The 17283-nt window shown below is 34.7% G+C and overlaps 1 long non-coding RNA gene, 1 other non-coding gene and 3 pseudogenes across 2 annotated transcripts; 2 read left to right on the forward strand and 3 right to left on the reverse strand.

Annotated features, from left to right (window-relative positions):
* Positions 1-205: 205 nt before the first annotated feature.
* On the reverse strand, positions 206-2764 carry LOC120217907 (annotated as a pseudogene).
* A 741-nt stretch (positions 2765-3505) lies between these two features.
* LOC120217981 lies at positions 3506-4158 on the forward strand (annotated as a pseudogene).
* A 1653-nt stretch (positions 4159-5811) lies between these two features.
* LOC120217908 lies at positions 5812-6165 on the reverse strand. Its single transcript, XR_005525202.1, has 3 exons — positions 6126-6165; positions 5951-5982; positions 5812-5856 (listed from the first exon to the last, which is right to left on the reverse strand). It is a non-coding gene; the product is annotated as an uncharacterized LOC120217908 (long non-coding RNA).
* Positions 6166-6286: 121 nt separating this feature from the next.
* Positions 6287-6360, forward strand: TRNAV-AAC. The gene has a single exon. It is a non-coding gene; the product is annotated as a tRNA-Val (tRNA).
* A 1600-nt stretch (positions 6361-7960) lies between these two features.
* Positions 7961-17283, reverse strand: part of LOC120217982 — a 28134-nt pseudogene continuing 18811 nt past the window's right edge.

The raw sequence follows: 17283 nt of genomic DNA on the forward strand, positions 1-17283 counted from the left end.
GTTATTATTATATACATATAGTTTGGGATGAATTGAAATGTTTAAAAAATTTAGGGACTAAGTTAGAATGGTCATATACTAGGAATGAAATTGAAATATTTAAAAGTTTCAAATAACTCTTTTTTAATAAAGAAAGGTGCTTTTTCACCATGATTTTTCACAATTTTTAATACCAAAAGTTACAAGTTTTTAAAAGTGCTTTTAACTCTAGTCTTCTACAATTGCAATTACAACAGAATCTGCAACACGTCCCTTCAAAGGGACATTTCGTTTTCAAGCTGATTATATGCCGAAACTCTCTGACCTCTATGAATATATGGAAGGAACACCATCAAACAATCAGGAAATACAACAAAGGGTATGCGAGTGATTGATTTCCCCTAATATCCAGACATGTATTCCATGACTTTGGCCCCTAGTGATTTTGTAGGGTTTGCTATAGCTGCGCCTTCTGAATGTTGTGCGTTGGTGTTGCCATTTTGAAGATAGTAAGGGCGCGATGGTCGGAAATTGTTCAGCTCCGATGTTCTACTCGATGGTGGGGGCAAAGTCATGAAACCCTGATTATTCATTCTTTCATTTAGGGCCTCACTTTGCATTGGATCCACTAACTTCACGCCGACGATTAGTACTCCATTAATTTGCATTCCATTCTTGCTGAGAGCCTTTTGAGCATCAGACCGATTCTGTACCAAAATGAAGGCAAAACGGAATTTCCAAAAGCAAAAATTTCAGCTTTAACAAGATTATACATGCTTTTAATTTAACCAACAGGTTGCAACTCAGAAAGGTTAGACATCTACTTTTGAACTTATTTTTTAGTCGATAGCGATCATCTTTTATATTGATCTGCAACTGGATTTACATTCTTTTATCTTCATGATATGTAGTGATTTTAGCATGCAAGGATAGCATGCAACAATTAAAAAACACAACATGAAAAGCACAAATCTGTAAAAACAAACCAAAAAGATAGATAAGCAGAGTGCATTAAAACTTGTATTGGGAGAAAGAAGATTCACCAGATAAAGAATGTGCATCCAGTTAGCATCCCTTGGACCAGGAACTTGCTTCAATATCACACCACACTTTTCAAACTCTCGCAAAACTAAATTTGTATCAGAGGGAGAAAACCTGGAAAGAAGCAAATATTAAAATCATAGGTCTGGCATATACATATAAGAGCATGATCATACCAAGAGTAGCCCAAATGTTTAGGTTGAACACATTGTTCTACTAAAACTGAGAAACATGAAGAGGCGTATCCAATCACCAAGGAGGTAAAAGGTTCAAATCTCAGCTGAGTTATATCAGAAGGCTACGGGTTGAAGATTCTGGACCAGATGACAGTACCCCAAAGAAACCAAGAAACAAGTGTTTTTTAGGGGTAAAGAAATTAGAGAATACCACAATACCATTTACCTAGAACATTCAAGCAAATTACATATAAATAAATATATTTTAACTTGACAAAAACGGGTCAAATTTTGGCAATGTGGAAATAATAGAAACGGGACCAAAATGCAAAGAAGTGTCTGGTTAAATAATAAAAGCAAAAGTTACACCAGCAGAATAAGGTGCTGACACTACAAAACACAACAGAGGTTGATAGAAGGCCATAAGATAAACATGTCAATTATTTGGTACAACATGAAAGTAGGGAGGAGCATACCCGTAAACTGTAACCCATTCTTCCTCATCCAGATTGCCTGTGGGCACGGAATTCCTTTGTATCTCAGGCCTAGCAACCTCCCTTGGAGGCGGAAGTGTGATCAAAGCACCAGGCTGAACCACACCCTCGACAGGAGAACCCTTTCCCTTCTCATCCTGCTCACTACCAGTCATCTTTGCGGGTGACCACCAACTTGAACTCGTTCAGTTCAGCTGATTCTGCTGCCCATTAAGTATAGCAAATGAAGTGCTGGCCCCTGATTTGGACTTTGCCGGAGTTAAGAAGTCATGTCCAGAACTTTGAACCGGACTTGTTGGGTGTGACTTGATTTCGGGAGACATAGGGTAATCCAGTATCCCGGATTCAGGAGATAAATCCGAACGGTCTTCCAAGGTGTACATAGGAGGAGGTGGAAGATCTGAACCTCCAAAATTATCCTGCCATAAAGCTGAGACTGCAGCTGCTTGACCTGGACTAGAGAATTTCCCTCTACGGGCAGAGATTGGTGAAGCTAAATCTTGGAAAAACAACGACTTCCTCTCCGATTTTGGAGTTGTATGAACCGCGGTGCTCATTTCCTTTGATAATATGAGCAGTTGACAAAAGAGTTCTGTATGCATATCATCTCATTAGCTTTAAGAAAACTTGATGTACCAACTTATTATTACCTACCCAAAATCATGTTTCAGCAAGCTCAACCACGGGAAAGTTTAAGATCTATCAGCAGAATATTAAACAACAAACAATAAATTTACACACTATCCATTTTGGTGGCCGAGAAAAATTGAAAGGAAAAAAAACATCAGTAGTTAGCTAATTGAGAAACATTATTCATACATTTGTTTCGTGTTTATTTCTATTGATAGCTTATTTTTTCTTTTCTCTTATTTTCTTCAGTTTTCCACATATACCATTTTTGCAGCTCAATTCCCTAAACAAAGATAAAACATGAAATTAAACATACACACACACATAGAGAATGTACCTTGAATTTAGGTCGGTCTGGAATTTTCCTAAATTGAAGGGCCGCAGAAGCCAGAAGGTAGCCCTTCAAAACAACAGTGAAGGAAGTTTGTATTGGAAACCCTAAACCCGGATCCGATTTTCAAAATTTGGATTTTGATTACTGTTTGAGTCTCCAAAATTACGTAAATTTCCTTCAATTTCCCGGTCATTAAGGTTGTTTTCGCCATTTAACATCCTTCTGATTTTATTGAGTTAATTGCATATACATTCTCAAATTATGATTCTCATTCTAAATACGTCATTAAACTTATAAATATTTCAATTTCATCCTTAAACTATGACTATCATTCTAAATTCATCCTCAAACTTTTGAAAATTTTAGTTTCATCCCCAAACTTTTTGAACATTTCAATTTCATCCCAAACTATATGTTTATACTAATCACATCTAGGGTTGTAAATGAGATGAGACATATTGCGAATTATTTGAGATAAACTCGGTCAAAGCTCAATCAACACTCGAATCAAATAAATTCAACTCAATCTCGATTCGAATTCTTAACGAACAAAAATGAGCTAATTGATACTCGACTCGAAAAGCTCACAAACTACTCGATTTTTTAAAAAAAAATTTAAAATAATAATTATAAAATTTAAAAAATATATTAAAAAAGTTCCATAATGTCATTACCCTAAAATTTTAATGTTTTAAATTAACGAACCCAATTCCAATTGTTACATTGTATACTAATAGAAAAATAAAAGCCCGTTTGATTAGGCACATGTTTGACCAAACACGTGTTTGGTCAATTTTTTCTTCTTTTTCTTTTTTAATTTATTTAGATCTTTATGATATAAACACCAGTACATGACGACTCTGAACTGTATCACTCTAAACTTTTATTTAGAACTTTAGGTACTACCTGAACAGGGGGTAGTACCTAAAGCAGGTTTACCTCTATGTTCAGTATTGTCTTTCATTGAGGGCTGATTTTAGTTGTTATATCTGTCTTAAAGGCAAATAACGCATACATGTTCCCTGGATTTGGTCTTGGTTTGATCATGTCTGGTTCAATCCGGGTTCACGACGACATGCTTCTGTCAGCCTGTAAGTTCCACTTCATAAACCCCCTCGAAAAGTGGTACCACTAGGTTGTTTCGCTAATTTTTAAACTTATTTGTTCGGGTTCTGGGTTACAGAGGAAGCTTTGGTTGCACAAGTGACACAAGAGAACTTCGACAAGGGACTCATTTACCCACCATTCAAAAACTTCAGAAAGATCTCAGCCCATATTGCCGCAAATGTTGCAGCTAAAGCATATGAACTCGGCAAACACCTTTTCTTGTTTACAGTATATACATGCAGAACTCGAATTCTTTTTGATGTCGACTAGAAATCTTTCACATTGTTTCATAGGTTTGGCTACTCACCAGCCTCGGCCTAAGGATCTTGTGAAGTATGCTGAGAGCTGCATGTACACCTCTGCCTACAGAAGCTACCGGTAAAATCATATCAAGAAAAGAATGGCATACAAGTTTCTTTTAGAGTGTCAAAAATATTGGTATGGACTTGGGAGGTTTTTTGGGTATAATGTCAAAAAAGCAATGTGCCTAACGTTTGATTAAATAGTTCCTTTGGTTCTTTTTTTTTCTTTTTCTTTTGAGTACTTTGACCCCGTTACTTTATTTTAGAATAAAAAAGATTAATTTTTAACTAAATACACATTTTAATACTTATTCTATTTTTTGGATCATTTTGACCTTCAACATTTTATTTTAGAGCAAAAAAAAAACTCTTATTTTAGGGTGTTGTCCGTTTGTTGACCAATGATTTTCATATATGAAAGGATTTTTTACCTTAATAAAACGTTAGGGTCGAAATATTAAAAAAAATAAGGATAAATAAACTTATCCTTGATAACTCTCATATTTTAATCGTACCAAATAATCTTAAACTTAATCACTTAAATGAGAGCCTTAACCATTCAAACTAACTCAGCATAACCCAAAGTTAACCCTAAATCTTAAATTATAAAACCCCCAAACCTAAACCTAAACATAAATATTAAAGAACCTAAACCCTAAACCACTGAATTATAACAAAACCTAGAGATGGTTTTAAGGTTCGGAAGACGTGTTCCACCAAATGCACATTTTAAAAATATTGTCACGTATGTAAAATACTCTTCTTATGGGTAACAGTTTTCAAATATTTTACCACGTCTACGGTATACAAAAGCAGTCACTATAGAAAATTCAATCCTCAAAAGGAAGCCATATGGAAAATAATTAGGGGTTAAAAAGTTTATTAAATATAATCATTTTTTATATTTTTCTTTTGGTGTATTTTGACCCAAACGTTTTACTTTGGAGTAAAAAGTTTTTTTTTTGTAGATGAAAATTATTAGTTAACAAACAATTAACACTCCAAACTAGAGGTCTTTTATAATGAAATGAAATACTGAGGTTAAAATGCTCCATAGAAAAGGGAATACGGATGAAAGTGACTATTTAATCAAACATAAATATCTTTTTATCTTAAAATGAAACGTTGAAAGCCAAAATGTTTCGTAAAAAAATATAAATCAAAATAACTATTTTAGTATACATTAATCCTAATTTTAGCATTATGTCTTTTTATTAATAAGTAATATATTTTTTATATTTATGTAAAAAAGTTTTATAGTACACTTTTTTAGAATTGAAATTTAATTATTTTCTCAACAAGTACATTACGACTACAAATATAAAAAAACTAATACCTGATCTTGCTTATCCATGTGGGATTCTTTCTTCCAAGATGTTTTTTCTAATGTTCATGACTTCTTGGATGGCTGAATTTGTTCTATTTTAACTATACGTGCTCTGCAACTACTGCTAAACTGACTACCAGCAAAGAAAGCTAAAACATCATCCATGTCGAAACTAGCAACAATATCATCTATGATCCATGTCGGTAAAGATTGTTTCCGGTTTCTTCGCATACCCCTTAGGGTATCTACTTTTTTAACATACTCCTCTGAAGTGTTCACAACTTTTTCAGACTCAAATTTAGATTTTTCTCGTCGAGGTAATTCTGATGATAAATGATATGACACAGGCTACTGCTTGTTGTACTTATCCACGTACTCTGGAAACAATTTTCGGAATGTAGGGCTTCCAAAAACAAAGAGAAGCAGCAGTAGTGTTCACACTGCCAGAGGTAGGACTGTTATCCATCTAAGAAAAGGACGCATCCCCAATACAAGAAGTATCCACAACCTAACAAATTGAAGCCTAAATGATTTAAGCACAAGAAAGACATAAGTCTCACCATGAAAGAGAGAAGCCCGGTTGGTAAGTATGCTGCATTATTAAAAAAAAAGAATTTAGCTCAAAAGGCTTACAATGCAAATACAATATTCGGCAACTGTTTTTACATTCAACAACACCTTGTGACAGTTATAGGTGTTTGAACAGATGGTGCAAAAAAAAAAAAATCCTAATACCTTGATACAGTCCACATAGGGTTCCAACTTTGAGGATGAACCGAGAAAGAACATGATCAAGCCAACCTGCAAAAGGCGTTCCTTCACTCCCTTACAGCACATAATCTGAATTAGAAAATAGAAAACATTATTAATTATTTTTATGCAGGGTACGTCCAACAGGTTTCGTGGTGTAGTTGGTTATCACGTCAGTCTAACACACTGAAGGTCTCCGGTTCGAGTCCGGGCGAAGCCATACATTTTCTTTTTTCAGCTTTTTTCTTTTAAAAACAGAAAAGGACCAAAAAAAGACCAGACGCCGTTGCCGGGGATCGAACCCGGGTCACCAACGTGACAAGCGGAAACACTTATCACCATACTACATCGACTCCATTTGGAAAACTTTGTTATTGTTGTTAAACAAACTATGAAACATGTTAATTGGGCATGTTTAATGAATTGTGATTTCAACTAGAGCAGATCACTCCTATTCTTTCTTATGTCGAAATAGATTTTAGAATTTTATTTATTTATTTCATGCTTGTATTTTTATTTTAAACATTTAATTTAATTTTGTATTGAAATTAGTGTTTATTTATGTTATGTTTCAGTATTTATTTATTTGGTCACAGTCCAAACATTCTAAAAGGCATGCAAATAATATACTACAATACTCTACTTGAATTAAAATATCAATTTGACTACATATTGGTGATTCGTAGGAAATTTTTCCCTCAATGCTCCCTTCAAGCTTCATTCATTAGAAGGTGATCTGAAATGATCTTCTGATGTTGTTGATAAGGACTGCTCATTTTTGTTTCTACCGTTGGAAGTTTGTAGAAATTATTTAGTAAAATTGACATTGAAGCCTGAAAAAGCGATTGATATTTGAACATGAAAAGTAGATACATCAAAACGAACAGAGCTTAAAAGAGTAATTAAATAGAATATGCCTAAAGACAGTGAATAAACTCATTTCCTGCAGTGTAACATGTTGGCTGGTTTTATGTACTGTTGTTTAGGCTTTCTAGAGAAAATGTTGCACATTAGATAATGTGCTTGAATAGTTTAAGTCAATTACTGGTAGTTCTTGTGTGAATTACAGCTGTGGCAGGGAAGGATTCGTTGCAAAGGAAATAGGGTTCATTAACTCGGCTAGTGCAGCAAAGCACCAAGTACCCCCATTGCAATCGTCAGTTTTACCAAGATAAATTATAGCCAAAATTCTGAATAAAAAAACATATAATAAAACATAAAATAGAACAAAATTGGCATAATGCATAAATTAACTCCCAACCGTTTACCAAAATATCATTTCGCCCATATTTTATTTTTAGAATATTTTAACCTCCAACATTTTATTTTAGGACAAAAAAACCCCTAACATGTAACAGAATAATTACTTTGTTTCTTTTATAGAACATTTTAACCCTCAACATATTATTTTAAGTTAAAAAGATTCCCATTTTGAAGTGATAATCATGTGTTATCTAATATTTTTCATCTATAAAGAGAATTTTTTACCTCATAATAAAACGTTGGGAGGCCAATATACTAAAAAAATGGACCAAAATAATCAGTTGATAAATATTGTGGGCTATTTTTAACATCACGCCAATAACATTTACAGAAGAAACTCAAACTCAAATAAATAAACTGAGATTCGTACTTAAATTAAACCATAGATCAATTGTACAAAATTAAATACGATGCACGCACGTGCATTAAAAATAAATATTTCATGATTCTATTTTGATTACCGAATTATTTTAACATTAAGTTTTGATTTATTTTAATTACTTACTGTTAAAGAATAACATGGTAATAGATTATCATAAGATAATACATCATCATCATTAAAAAAATATCATTTCATCACTATGACGGTGACTAAAACTGAATCATACGTATGTTATAATAGCATATAAGATCATACGTATATGTTACTCCATGGATCATGAATCACCGCACATCAATCAAGGAGCAATAATCTTTCAATACTTGGCGAGCAAGATCCATTGCTCCACACTTTTTATAGATTAATGCAAATTGAAAGCTGCCTCCCTGCGGAGGTCACATACCCATCTTTTTTCCGATTCTCCACCGTGTGATCCCAGTTCTCGTTCGGAAGCTTTGGGATGGGACGGTCCTCCTCCGTGCTAGCTAGCACTTTTCATAGTACGAAACCGCCAGTGTCACCAGCCCCACATGATGGCATGCCTTCCAATATTATACAGTGCTTCCTGCACAACAACATTGCGTCAGCCAAGGCATTTCTTTTCTATTCAACCAGGCGAATCACAACTATTAGATAACGTAACAGATCAACCAACTCCATGTCTGTTTCAACAAGTGTCCTTACCTATTCCAAACCAGAGGAAAGAATCCATGGACATACACACTCCGATTACCAAATTCCAAAGCATTCTTTGAACAAGTTTTAACATGTTTCCTCACCATATGTAAGGACAAGCTTAACAGCATATAGGCATCGAGTATTAGCTTTAATAAGGTGATCATGGCATAAAATTTTATAATTTAATCAAAATGCAAATGATATCAAGTTACAAAAGAAATCAAACATCTCTTTTTAAGACCATCTCTATGAAGGTAAATATGTACAGAAAATTAATCATATACATATATGGATTGAGATACAAATCATCCTGCCACAACAACAAAAAAAAGGTCTTGATTTGATAAGAACATAGGATGTCCTTTAACTTAAATAGTTGTATTATTCGGAATGTTCACAGCATGTACCCAGAATGAAATAATAAATAAGCACACCAAATCACGATTATTTATTCTCCATAGAAAATAATACACAAGGCATATGTAGAGAGGGGGCATACTCCTAAGCGTATAACTTTTACTAATTCTAGCACTCAAAATCCTCCTTTTGTTTATCCACACCCAAAAAAGAGCAAAGCAATGTAAAACTTTATAATAATTTCTTTTACAAAACACCAGTTAAGCACAGTAATCAATAGGAAAATATAAAAAAACCATGAGAAAGAAAACTAACCTGGCTGTTCTCACAAAGCCGAAGGTTGTTATAGAGGAACGCTAAACCTTGTGCAAGACACTGATGCTTGTTTTGGAGTCTGAATCCAAGAGTTAGGTTGATCAATGTAGACCCTATAAGGTAAAATGAAAATTTTCACATCAAAGGGGCTTGATAAAATGCATACATATATGCATCTAGGATACTACCAAAAGAAAGAAGAAAATACCAACACACAAATTAATTAAGGATTCTCTGGCAACTTATAAGCTTCAACATATGCCCAAGTGAAGATGACAAAAAAATAAAGATAACTTATGATGCCAGAGGATAAACAAAATAATAATCTTGGTTAAGCAGTGATGTTTGGCGACTAAAAGTTATGAGTAGGTATCCTGATAATCTTCAAAAAGTGGGCCAAGATCGTTTTGAGTGTCCATTTTACAAGAACTAGTTTGATAGCAAAGTTGCAATCCATATTGTTCAAAGAGGTAAGTTTGATACAATTATTCAGACATAAACAACGGCTAACCTAGCATAGAGAGAAGGTTACGTAGCGTACGGAGAAGTTTCTGGGGTGAGAATCATAATATAGTTTCTATCTACTCCGATTATCAAACATCACCCAATTATGCAAACCATTACCCCAATTACAGAAATTATTACAGCCTTTTTGTGTAAGGATAATTATTTGATACAATGGCGATGGAATAAAAAAATCTCCACAAGCAGGTTGAAATGTGGCATGTGTTTTATTGTTAGTTTCTTTCTTTTTTTTCTTTTTTTTACTTTGTTAATATATTAGAATGGCACAATGGAAACAGTACCTAGTTACACAAACTATTACAGCTTTTGTAATGTTTGTGTAACACTGAAGGTGACAGGAAGCTTATTTTTGGAGCGTTTTTTTAAAGAATTTTCCTATTTCGGCTATAGCTCAACAATGTGTTTTTACGTGTGCAAGTGAATGAAAAAAAAAAAGTCTATTGTATTACACAGTAAATGTTTTTGAAAATAAGGGTTGAGTGGAAAGTGAAGGATGAAAGTGGAGAGTGGAAAAATATAAATTTGAAGTGAACTTGGTAGGAAGGAAAAATGAGTAGAAAAAATGGTCATTTTCCATCCTAAGCATAAAACCAAATCATTCCAAATGGAATAAGAGGTTACACAAAATTTCATTTTCTTTTCTCATTTTTCAACTCCGCTAAGCAATGGATGGAAGAGAAATATTTTACTTTTCATTTCCCATCTTTCCTACCAAACACACCAATAGAAAGAAAAAAAATATATTTTCTTTAAATTTTCTCCCCTCCCAATTTTATTTTCTTTCCACTACTAGATTGAATTAAATTATTCTTTTCAACTTTTCTTTTTCCAACATTGGGATTACTATTTTAAGCAAAATTATAAACCTAAGCAACCATTCTGTTAAATTAGAAAATCAAGATAAGAATAACCTACACCTACATAACATTATGGCATACATAATATGAATTTGAAAATTAAAGCAATAAAAAAAAGCATCACTGTAGTCGAACGTTTAAGAAAATATTTGTCTACTCTACAATTTAGTGATAATAAAGCCCATAAATTGCTATTACTATTAAATTCTTTATCAATTTGTACGCTTGCTTTAGAGACTTCTACAACAATTCAAATAAATGTCAAGTCTATCCCAAATTTCTTGAAAATATCCAAGTATCTGGTTAATATTTTTTAAAATATTGCAAAGGTTCATATTATCTATAATTAAACCTAAATATATAGAAATAGATTATATAAGTGCATACAATTTAAACCCTTTCCTACAAAGAACAGTTTTGTAAGTTATTCAAATAAATGTCAAGTCTATCCCAAATTTCTTGAAAATATCCAAGTTATCTGGTTAATATTTTTTAAAATATTGCAAAGGTTCATATTATCTATAATTAAACCTAAAATATATAGAAATAGAATTATAAGTGCATACAATTTAAACCCTTTCCTACAAAGAACAGTTTTGTAAGTTTCTCCTCCCAAGAAGTGAGAGAACACTAAATTATTAAAATTGATAAAACATCTAAAAATGGGAACACAGCGAACATATACCTTGGAATAACTTTGTAATAGCAGTTCCAAGCAGTAATACTATAAGGATGCTGCTGAACGATGTGCTTTATGCAGTCATAACCATGCTTGGAGTCCATGGTGTTGTATGCCATTTCTGTAGAATTATACGAAGTTTTAGCAATTCATCAAAAAGCTAAAATGGTGAAGGAAACAAATTCATTAACGAAAACAACTAGTGGGCCAAATCTACACGAACGGACACTAGGTAAAGTGAATTACGTGCTCCAAGTGATCGAAGCTGCTCCTGCTTCTCTACAGGCAAAATGCTATGACCTGATTTTAGAGCAAGTTTGATAATATCCAACGCTTCATAATACCTCTCTAAAGATTCCAATGCCTTGCATAACTAATCAGAAGAAAGAATCATTATTTAGTATGAAAAAAAGAAAGAATAAAATAAAATTCTATCTGTCTAAAAGATCCAAGAAAACAAAAAAAGGAATCAGGTAAATGATTTTATGATTGAAAGAAATCCAACTGAATTGAAATTGAATGTACTATAACGTCTATGATAAGGTCTTGGTGCTCCTCATTTAGAAGATTAGCCAGAGGTGGTCTTTAAACTGTTCTTCCTGCAGGATCAAACAACAAAATATATGTTCAAGTTGAAATCGCAGAGTCTCAGTACTTTAAAATTTTAAATTCTTGTTACTGAATATATGCAGTAGGATCACCTCAGTTTCATCATTGCCGTCATCATATGCCAATCAAGTCCGGCAGCAATTGCAGCAGCTTTCTTTCTTCCTTCAAAGCAGCTTTCTTTTGTAGCATCCTTCTTGCTCTGGCAGCTTTCATCCTATCCTTTGACATCAATTTCGTGAAGTTAATTCATCTCCAGTGAAAAAAAGAAAGAACACATACCCAAAACACCATATTCCAGGAAAAAGGATATACACTATATTCAGGATGAAAAATGGAGAGAACAGCAAAAAATACTGAGTCATGTACTAATTTTAGAAGACAATAACACAAGCTTTGACTCAACTTAACTTTTAATCTGTAAATGAATTCCTTCAAAATATTGTTTTCAAAATTCCAACATTTTGGGTAAAAGGGTAGGAATGATTGCAGTCTTACTCAATGGTACAAACCACATCTAAACGCTAAGTTAGTGTGGGTATTTGATGATACTATTCAATGGAAAGTATAGAAATACTCGGCATGCCAGAATAAACAGGACTGAAACAAATCAAGTATCTCACAGCAAGTCCAATAGAAGCTCAGCCTTTTTTATTCAATTTTAAGTACAGAACAAACTTTCTTGTATTTAGGCGCATTTAAAAAACGAAAGATAAAAAGAAAGATGCCCATTTCTTTAAACAAAATAGGAGCAAATTAGCTCAAGTCAACTTGGCTTCAAGACAAATACTTAACAATAAAAGCTCAATAAGTGAGGCTAGAAAATAAAGGTTATCTGCTGAGCTCAATCACTTGCAGTCCTAGTAGCTAAGAATAGTTCCATTGTTTAAGTTGCATGTTTTTTATAGAAGTTGGAGGTCTCTTAAAAACTCCCTTCATTCGTTCACATACTAAGAGTATGTTAACGAACATTGGAAAAGAAGAAAAGAGTACCTCAAAGTTTATTAATAATAATACCTAATACAAAAGATTACACGTAATATCCTATGGTGATATACACCATTACAACAAACACCTTAACCTCATATAACCTCATCCTAAGTCACGTCTAATCACCAAATTTTCAATTACATCCTCCACGCAACAGAACAAACAACGCAGAACATACTACAAGAAAAGCAAACCTGCGACCATATAGAGACTAAATCAAACCACAAATAGAAAGACGAGATCTAATGAGATTCGTCTTCTTCAGGAACCCAAGAGTTTGGCTTGAATGAAGGCTCTATCTCATGCACCATGATCTTACAGGATTTGTCACCAACCTTCAAATCCAACGTCGCATCAATTCTCGCACCATTCTTTGGGAGAACTTGAATTTTTGCCCGATCAAAGGATGATGGTGACTGACAGCTTTCATCGATTGCTAGTAACTGACCCCAACTATCAACAATGTTCTTGAAAGTATCCCAATTCCATGCGTGAAACGAAACACCCTTGCAAACTAACCATACTCGGCGACACTCCATTACCAAACTCTCTGACCAAGCTTCGACTAAGGAGAACCACTCTGCGAAAGTCTCTGATTTATCGTTCTTCACACTTCTCAATGAAGCAGAGTCTTCGAAAATCATTAAAACCACTTTTCCAGCAGCTCTCGTTAATGAGAAGCTAGTGAGGCCCTTCGCATGCATTTTTCTAGCGAGATGACCGATTTTAATAAAGTTTTTGCACCACCCCACTAGACAATTACTCAACACCTGAAGTTTTTCTTCATCTATAACACCTTCAACTTTTTTTTTTGATAGAAGTTGGAGGTCTCATTAAAAACTCCCTTCATATTCGTTCACATACTAAAGGTATGTTAACGAACATTGGAAGGAAGAAAAGAGTACCTCAAATTTTATTGATAAATACCCGATACAAAGACACCACGGAAAATCCTCTCATGGTGATGTACACCATTACAACATACACCTTAACCTCATATGACCTCATCCAAAGCCACAGTCTAATCACCCTACTTCTAATTACACCACCAACAGTAGGAATAAAACAGCACAACAGAACATAATACAAATGAAAAGCACACCTACAACCATATAGACTAAAACAACCACAATTGAAGAGACAAGATCTAATGAGACTCGTCTTCTTCAGGAGCCCAAGAGTTTGGCTTAAATGAAGGTTCTATCTCATGCACCATGACCTTGAAGAAGTTGTCACCAACCTTCAATTCCACCATCGCATCAATTCTCGCATCAGCCTTTGTGAGGACTTGAATTTTTGCCCGATCAAAGCATGATGGAGACTGACAACTTTCGTCGATAGCTAGTAATAAACCTCACTTATTAGCAATGTTCTTGAAAGTGTCCCAATTCCATGCGTGAAAAGGAACACCCTCGCAAACTAACCATACTCGACGACACTCCATTACCAAACTCTCTGACCAAGCTTTGACTATGGAGAACCACTCTGCGAGAATCTTTGATTTATCGTTCTTCACGCTTCTCAATGAAGCATTGTCTTCGAAAATCATTAAAATCGCATTACCAGCAGCTCTCATTAAGGTGAAGCCAATGAGGCCCTTCGCTTGCATTTGTCTGGCGAGATGACCAATTTTGACAAAGTCCTTGCACCACCCCACTAGACAATTGCTCAACACCTTAAGTTTTTCTTCATCTATAACACCTTCAACTTTATAATGATTCTTCCTCGAAACATCTTCCGTCCCGGACTTGCGAAGAACACCTGTCGAGGACTTTCTCCAAAAGGACTGTTGAGGTTTGAATTTAGAGAAATAAACACCAATTTTGCTTTCGTCGATATGAGAACCATTCATTTTTTAGATCGCTCTCCTTGCTTCATCGATAGTTGCGAAGCGAATGAAACCAAAGCGAACTCCTTTTGAATTTCTTTTATTTGGAATAAAAGCATCAAGAACCCGACCATGGGAGCGAAATAAAGATCCAAACATCTTCCAGTGAATGTTCTCTGGTAAGTTATCAATAAATAACGTGTAGCATCCAGTCTTATCATTACTGCACCCCTTTGAGGTGGACTCCAACAGCATCCTCTCATATTTTTCCCCCGCCGCAGTCCTACACTGCTTCTCTTTGGCCTTCTCCACTATCTTCAAAGTCGGCGCCTGCTGCTCCACTCTCTGTTTATGAAGCTCCGATTCCGTAACCTTCGGCACCAAAATTTCCACTCGATTCGCCTTCTTATCCGGAATTTTCAAACTTTTTCCAACCTCTTTATCCTCACTATTGGGCTGACGGCCAGCCTTAGCCCCGAGAGTTGCGGCTTCAACCCTCATCTCATCTTCTTCCTCGCGTTTCTTGGTCACCTTTTCCTCCAGCACATGGACATCATAACTTGATGGACGAACTTCTTTAGGAACGGAAGATGAATCTGCTGTCTCCCTCCCAGCTGCAAGCTTGTCATCGATAAATTTCTTTAAGGTTTCTGCATCTTGCACAGCTTCTCTTGCTTCCCTTAGTTTAGCTGAAGACTCTTTAACGAGCTGCTCAATATCAAGCCTTGTCTTATGCAATTTGTCACGTAATTCAGCGGTGTCTTTAAGTGAACCGAGGGAATTAACAAGGCGATCAAATGCCACAATAGCAGTTCGTATCTTGGAAAACCCCGCCTCCAGAGACTGCGAAGCCGAAGCATGTTCTGCAGCTAGCCTTGGCTTTTTCCGAGAGGACTTGTAATGGTGAGGGGTAGCAAGACCCACTTCAAGTTTCCGGGAACTCATTTCTTTTGTGTTGCTTTATCGTTGAAGAAAAGCAAAGGAAGAAAGGGTGATGAGCAGAACCAAAACTGCAGCTAAAGATTAGCGGCGAACGTGGCTGACTTGATTGCTTTGTGGAGAGACGACAGACGCAAGGAGATGGATAAAGTAAAGATAATGACTATATTGTTGTTGTAAATCGCGCCGTCGTCGGAGAAAAAGAAAGAAGAAGCGTCGCCAACAGCTAAAAGTCGAAGGGCCACGTCCAAGATCCACTGAGTTGTAGTGTAACATCCTGAATCAGGATCATTGACTAAATTGCAAATTTTGAAAATTTTATGCTCGATTTCGAAATAAGTTAAAAGTTCATGAATTTAATTGAAGAAATTTGATGTTGGATTTAATGGTAGAGTTTGGAAATAACAAGGGTATTATGGTCTTTTCTAAGAGAAGATATTTATTCTTTTTTTAAGGGATATAAAAACGTGAGAAATGAGGAAATGTATCCAGACTCTTTCTTCCTCAGCTTCTTCTTCTCCCCGGAAGCCTCAGTTAAAGGTAAGTATAATTTCAGCTATTTAATTCTTGGATTTATAAGTTGGTTTTGATTCTTTGGGTGTTATATAAGCTTAAGGAAAGCTTATATAAGCTTTAAACATCACAAATACTGGATTAAAGAGGAAATTATATGAAGGGTGTAGAAATGAATTGTTAAAATAAAGAGGTTTTTGAAGTTTTAATTATGAATTTGACTTTTCATCTATGAGAATAAGAAACTAGAAGTGTTAGAATTAAGTTTGGGTAAACAAAAAATTTGGTATGATTATTGATTTCTATATGGAGAATAGAATTTTGAGGTTTAAGATGAAATAAATGGGTATAAATTAGTTTAAGTATGTATATTTGAGTTAAGAGAATAAAAGGGGTTGAAATATGAAGAATTGAAGTTGGAATAGTGGATTTTCGTAGTTGAAAAATGATTTCTGGGCTAAGGGGAATCGGTACCCATTCAAAGGGGTACCGATACCCTCTCAAACGAGCAGAATTCCAGAATGTCATGAGGGTATCGATACCCCCAGTAGGGTATCGATACCCCCTAAAGGAAAATTGAAAATATGGGTTTAATAAGTTCGTTTAAGTTGATAGTATCCAACTACAAGGTGTAGGTATCTAATAATTGCCTTAAAATGTACATTTATGTAGATTCTGAGCATAAGGCAATTCCGGAACATTTGGCAAGTAAGATCGATCAGGGGAAAGATTAGAGATCGAGATTGACTAGTGAGACCAGGTGAGCATATTCAATAGTATATGATGTGTGATGGGAAATAAGACTTGCGATGAGTCTATTTCCTGAAGTGTTACATATGAATTCTGATTAAGGCATGAGTTGAAAATGAGTGTATGTATGCTGATTATCTGAATTGATATGTTTTGTATGTGCCATGTGGTTTATGTAAAAAACATGATTAAGTTTTAATGAGAGAATATAAAATAAGTTATGAAATTATAGGAATATAGAAGATAAGTCAAGAGATGTAGGGAAATGGAAATAGATGTTTATAAAGAGTCATAGGAGAACAAATATAAGTAATATGATAATGAAATATAAGACTATGTGAATACATGGTTATAGAAAAATATGTAATAATAGGAAATATGATGAAAGTGAGTTCATGAGAAGTGATATGAACTAGGTAAACATGGGTAATAGTATATGCTAATGGAAACATGAGTTGGACAAG

The sequence above is a fragment of the Hibiscus syriacus genome, unplaced genomic scaffold (assembly GCF_006381635.1).
Source record: "Hibiscus syriacus cultivar Baekdansim isolate YM2019G1 unplaced genomic scaffold, ASM638163v2 tig00110194_pilon, whole genome shotgun sequence".
Lineage (NCBI taxonomy): Eukaryota > Viridiplantae > Streptophyta > Magnoliopsida > Malvales > Malvaceae > Hibiscus > Hibiscus syriacus.